The sequence below is a fragment of the Plecotus auritus genome (genome assembly GCF_963455305.1).
Source record: "Plecotus auritus genome assembly, chromosome: 7".
Taxonomy (NCBI): domain Eukaryota; kingdom Metazoa; phylum Chordata; class Mammalia; order Chiroptera; family Vespertilionidae; genus Plecotus; species Plecotus auritus.
The window spans coordinates 153,069,526-153,075,525 of record NC_137774.1 but is presented as its reverse complement, the minus strand read 5'-3'; the positions used below and the strand labels follow the sequence as shown (position 1 = coordinate 153,075,525).

General features: G+C 44.0%; 1 protein-coding gene across 2 annotated transcripts in view; it reads left to right on the top strand.

Moving 5' to 3' along the window:
- Window positions 1-2,059: 2,059 nt before the first annotated feature.
- The window catches only part of CDH6 (cadherin 6), a 140,589-nt gene continuing 136,648 nt past the window's right edge, over window positions 2,060-6,000 (top strand). Inside the window, exon 1 of one of the 2 annotated variants that reach the window (XM_080681482.1) lies at window positions 2,060-2,179. The gene's annotated coding sequence lies outside the window, so the exon portion shown is untranslated. Of the gene's footprint in view, window positions 2,180-2,339; window positions 2,433-6,000 lie in introns of those variants that run through there. The other variant, XM_080681481.1, reaches the window with a different exon arrangement.

Below are 6,000 nucleotides of genomic sequence, written 5' to 3'. Positions count from 1 at the left end.
TATATCTACACACACACACCTGCACACCGTTTACCAATAATGCTTCTGCCTCTTCTGCTTACCAGGTTTCTTGTGCTGCATGTTACTTAACCTATGCCATCTCATCAGTATGCGTCCTCTGTCTTAATGGGGGGAAATCACACCCCTTGTTGAAAGATGACTCAAATAAAAGTCTATGAAAGTACTTTGTAAGTAGTAAAGGATTATACAAAGTTAAGGAGCTAGTATTCCCAATTAAGTATATAAGAAATTCATAATCTGAGGAATGGTCTATGAATGAAAAGCAGCTTGCTTCTGCCCATTCTGTCTCCACAAGAGTTGAAAGAGCCGCATGAAAAAAGTGATCAGGCTCTTTTCATAAGTTGGTGGCAATTCTTCATTAGGGGAAGATCTTTTCAAGAAAGAAACTCAAAGTCTTTCTATCTTCCATGTGTGTAACATCTGTGCTAAGCCATTCCATGCACACTTCTTTGAAGCACTGACTGCCTAGAGGAAAGACTTTGATTTGGGCTTTATTTAAATGCCTGGACTCCTATTGGAGAAACAAAAGATTTTCTAGTAAAAGCTCAGCTGGGAAAGAGACCAACCTCCAACCAATTTAACTACTCAGAGGCCAAAGGAGCCTGAATTTTATTTTAGAGCACCATGCACTGGAAAGCTCCCCGTGAACTTAGAGCACACGCGAACAGCTGGTTTGGGAGGCTGCTGACCCCGGGTGCAATCACTGTGGTAATTAGATTTAATTTTCCTAATCCAACAGTGCCTGGCTCCATCATGTCTACATCTCCTATTCAGAAAACCATTACTCTCATTTAATAATACTTTTTTAAATATATATATATATATATATATATATATATATATATAATTGATATTTTTACAGAGAGGAAGGGAGAGGGGTAGAGAGTTAGAAACATTGATGAGAGAGAAACATAGATCAGCTGCCTCCTGCATACCTCCTACTGGGGATGTGCCCACAACCAAGGTACATGCCCTTGACTGGAATCGAACCTGGGACCTTTCAGTCCACAGGCCGACGCTCTATCTACTGAGCCAAACCAGTTAGGGCTCATTTAATAATACTTTAACATGATTAAGATTTTTGCAGCTGAACTCCCCAATATTAGAAATTACTTGGGGGGGGGGGACTGTAAATATAGCTATTCAAACGATGTGCCCCAAAGAGTTTAATCTGGAGGCTATCCTATGCAGGAACTTTCCCAAAAGATCCTAAACCAGTTCAGTAGACCTTGAATATCATTACACTCTCCTCTTCTGCAAGTCTTGTGTAGCCTTGTATTATTAACTCCCTTAGAAAGATGGAACTGGCCCTTAGTCATGGTGAGCCTGAAGGGTTTGGGTTTCACGTGTTTCTGCAAACCCAGGGAAGCATGGCTTCATGCTACAGCATCCCGGCGTTACTGGCTCTGAAAGAGGAACAGAGATCAGAGGACTATGTAGAAACCTGTCTTCCTGGCAGGAGAGAAGGAAAGACTCCTCCGATCTATGTCCGCTTGCGTCTGGGGGGCGCCTGTTTATGTTGTCAAGCAAAGCCATCAGTGCCCTTCTCTCGGGAGACGGGGTTGGTTCTATAATGTGTGCATGTTCTGCGTGCCGTAACGCGAAGCTGGCCCACTGATAGCGGAGGAGGCACTGTGTCCGTGGGAATTGTAATTGCTCACTCGGTAAAATAAGAACAGCAGACCCTTGCTGCTATGAGCACAGGGTGCCTTCTGATAGTATAAAGGAAGGAACAGGCAGAGTCGCAGAAGTTCTGAGTATGTCTTAACCCCCACCCCACCCCCCCGCAAAAAAAAAAAAAAAAAAGAAGAAGAAGAAAAAGAAAGGAGGAAAGCCTGGGCTGACGGAGTGTTACAGGGAGCGAATTGCTCAGGACTTCAAACACAGGGAGTCATTCTGTCAAGGGGAGGGGGCGGGTGGGGGCAGGCACTGGGCCTCTCTAACAAAGTCCTCCTCTCTTTGCTCCCTCCCACTTCATTCACTTGCAAATCAGTGTGTGCCCACAAGAGCCAGCTCTCCCGAGCCGAGCCTTAACCTTCCCATCCCGAGAGCTGCAGTTTCAGCAGCGAGAACCGCAGAGTGGGGAGCGCAGCGGTGGCGGAGGCAGGAGCAGCCTGGGCGGGTCGCGGGGTCTCCGGGCGCTGGAAGGCCAGCAGAGGTGGGTTCGATCTCTGTTGGCGGTGGTGGTGGTGGTGGCCGTGCATGCCTTTTCTGTTTCTTAATTCTATAGCTTTGATGGAAGCCAATCAGAAAGAGCCCTCTCGGTGGGTGCCGCGCGTCCGGAGTTGGGAGGGATGCTCAGCCTGCCAGCCCGGGTAGGGGCGGGCACGCGGGTCCAGCGGGCGCTGCTGCCGCTGCCCACGACCAGCGCCGCTTCCCGGGGAGCCTGGGCGCTGCTCCTCCGCCTTCTGGTAAGACGGATCCGCTCGGGGCTGGATGGGGGCTATGTAACGGGCCGCCCGGAAGAACCCGCTGCCCTTCTCTCCAGGGCAGAGGCTTCCAGGGGAGCGCCGGCATTTGCAAAGTTGGCTGGTCAATTACCAAAGGCGCTGGTGCGTGTAGGACCCGCAGGGCCGTTTGGGGCTTGATTTACTTCCACCTGCCCACATCGCAAGGGTCTATGCAGGGACTGCTTTTGGCTGAGTTACGTTTCCTGGCTTTGGAGTAAAGCAGAAAATCGGGTGGCTTGAAAACTCTTGGATGCTCCCAATAAGGAAAACTTAAGCTAACTGAGATGATCTGGCCCAGAGAAGGAGCTAAAGAAAACTGTTAGCGTGCTCGTTCGGACAGAAATTGCAAGGAAAGTCCAACATTGGACTCCGAAAATGGAGCACACTGTCCAGGGAAAAGTCATGTGTGAACGCAGCTCGCCCGCCCGTGCTCTCGTGGCTGGCGAGGCACAAATCCGGGGTGAACGCCTCCCCGGACTGGTTGGAGAGCAGACCGGGTGCGCCCGGGGTTGGGTGTCCGGTGCAGGAGCGTGGAGCCTCGGTGTGCTTTGCTTGTTGACCCGGGAAATGAATAACAGGGGCCGTTGCAATGTGTACTGCAGCAGTTGCAGAGCTGAGATCACTTCTATAGTTATTCTTCTGCCAAGAGTTGCGGGAGATTTTAAGATGGGAGATGCTGGATAGGTCAGCGTGGTGCTGAGAAGTGTTGTCACTGCTGCAATAAAATCCATATTTTATGGGGAGTTATATGCAGGTCTCTGTGAGCACAAGGGACTGCTCACCTGAGTTAACTACCGAGAACAGTGGAGAACCTAGAAGTTTAATCGTCTGGAATAGCCACACATTTCTCCCTCCCTCTTTTTTTTTTTTTTTTTTTTTTTTTTTGTTAAAGACATTTTAATTATGATAGTCACACTAAAGAGGTGTATTGGGCCCATGACTCGTCCAGTCTCCACTTTCACTTACTGAGACACATAATGTGGGAAAGAAGAGGTTTTCCCCTCGAGAACGCTGCTCTGGATGGCTGGTCTGGAGTGATGCACATGCAAAATATGCGCTTTCCGAGTGTTCATTGTCCAGGAGGTACAGACTCCTCCCTGTGCTGGAAGAGGAACTCGGGGACCTACCTAGTCAATGCACAACTCTTCTGAGAATGAATGACAAATATGCTTATACAAACGGTGGGCAAGGGTTGCTTATTTCCTTTCTTCTCTCGCTGACGCCTTTACCTGGAAAGGAAAACCTTTAGGATTCCACTTCAGGAAAAATAAATCTCTTCTAGGTTAGCTTGAGATCCCCCTTTGTGTAATGGCACTTGCATAGCTCTGTATCTGCTATTTTGGAGAGCCGGAAAACAAGTTGTGTGGAGGAAGGGGATGTGATCCAGCAGATGTCTTCATTGTGTCATGAGGAAGAGGGCAAAGTTTATGCCAGAGGCCAGATTTTCAATGCAGAGCTCCAAAACTTAAAAGAAACCCCACAATTTATTGGGAAATACAATCACACAGGACTGTATCTCACCCACTTTTGCTCTTTGGTGTGTTCTAATTAAGTAGGCATTTGGGGGAAAACAAAAGGCAGATCTTTTTCTACCGATTTTGCTGGTTCATGGCATACTTTTGAAGCAGAGGAAGTACAGTTTCTTCAGAAAAACGTGAGAAGCAGCAGCACATTTTTGAAGGAAACTGGCAGTGGTTTAGTTATACTGTAGTTGTCTACAATTATCTTCCACTGCCATTTTAAGTAAGTGACAGACTGGTGTCTCTATAGGGACTTTTAGTCCCTTTACTCTCTGGCTTTTACATCAATTTATTGCAATTACATTTCTTAATGCTAACTCTGCAAAGATATTATATAGAAACAAAATCATTTTCTACCAAGTTGCCTACTATCAGAAAACATGTACTTTACCTCCTCCACCCACCACTTCCATCAGCTTTGCAAGTAAAAACTTGCTCTGAGGCACTCTTCCTTCTTATGGGGGAAAAAAAAAAAAAAACCTATCTTGCAAAATACTGCTTTGAGATACTTGAAACTGCTAAAATTTCTAGAAAGCACAACTACAGTTCCAGGGTATCAAAAGACATTTTTTCTTTTTTTTTTTTTAAGACACTTTCTTATTGCAAATGCATCGTAAGTTAGAACAAGTTCTGATTATTGATTTAGAGCTAATTGAGTTATTGTCCCCCATAAGGATTTTTTAAAAAGAGATCAAATATGACAGATATTCTGAATAAAACTATGTATCTTCCTAAGGAAGTGAAACTGAAACGTGTGGTCCCCCCTTCTGGCCCTTACTTGCTTTGCAGTCACGAATGCCAACTTCCTAAGGCAACTTACTCTTGAATGACAAACTTTTTTTAGTTGGAAGGGACATCTAGTGGGTCACTCCATGCATCTCTCTCTGTAGTTCAGTTGCATCATTGATTTTGTTATCTAAGATAATAAGCATGTAACAGGTTTTTTCTTCATAGACAAGATAGTATTCTCCAAATGCTATTTTGACATTCAAGCCAGGTCAAAAATCATTATCATTGGTATCTTTTGTGTAGTTCCTCTAATTTAAGGAATTCAAGAGTATTTGCACCGATTTTTGGGCATCCAGATTTTCAGTAACTTTTTTATGATTCCAAATAAAAGCAAGGAATTCATCACAAGCAATATAAAATTTCCTGACCTTGTCGAGACTGTCCTTCCTCTATTCAAAATTATCCCATAATAATAATGGTGCTAGAGCTATAACTCATAAAGTTGCACCTGAAGAACCCCCACCACTAAAGAAATATTTTAAGAAAAACAATTCATTAACTTTTCAGAGATCCATGAACAATCACAAGTTAGACAAAGCTAGAGGTTTCTAATTTAAAGACGCCCCAATTCAAATAAGCATATATTGGAAGTCCAAAAGATGTTTTAGATAGACATGTCACCCTTATTTTGGAAGGTGATTTTTATTTCTCTCTTTGATGTATCACAACACATTGTAGGTAACTTACTTCTTTAAAAACTCTGTAACTTGAAGTAAGATAGTTCCATAGGAGTGAATCAGCCTCTTCTGCTGACAGTCTGCAAGTTTCAACTCCCAATTTAAAAATCTGTTCTAAAGTTTGAAATGTGTTCCAAATGAGATAACATCCGCAGAAGCCAGTCGCCTTCTGCTGCTTGCTTAGTCATGGCAGCCCATTCTTTGGGGTCGATCAGAATTAGGGTCTCACTTATAAAAATAACAAGCAGTGCCTCAGTCAGAATTGCATTTTTAATAGTGTTTCAGCCCAGCTAGTGTCTACAGAGCTCATCTGATTTGCTTCACAAAAAGGTGAAAATGTAGCAAACCTTCTCTGGTTTAAATTCTTTTTCCAAATAATGATTCTAAATACAAAGACTCAAGAACATCATGCTAATAGGGAAATTGCTGAACAAAAGAAAAAAACATACACCAAGCACCCAGTTGTCACACTGTTCCAACAGAATTAGAGATGAAATATAAAAAAATACGGCTTGGGTTTATTTTTTTTTTCTCTTCAGTCTT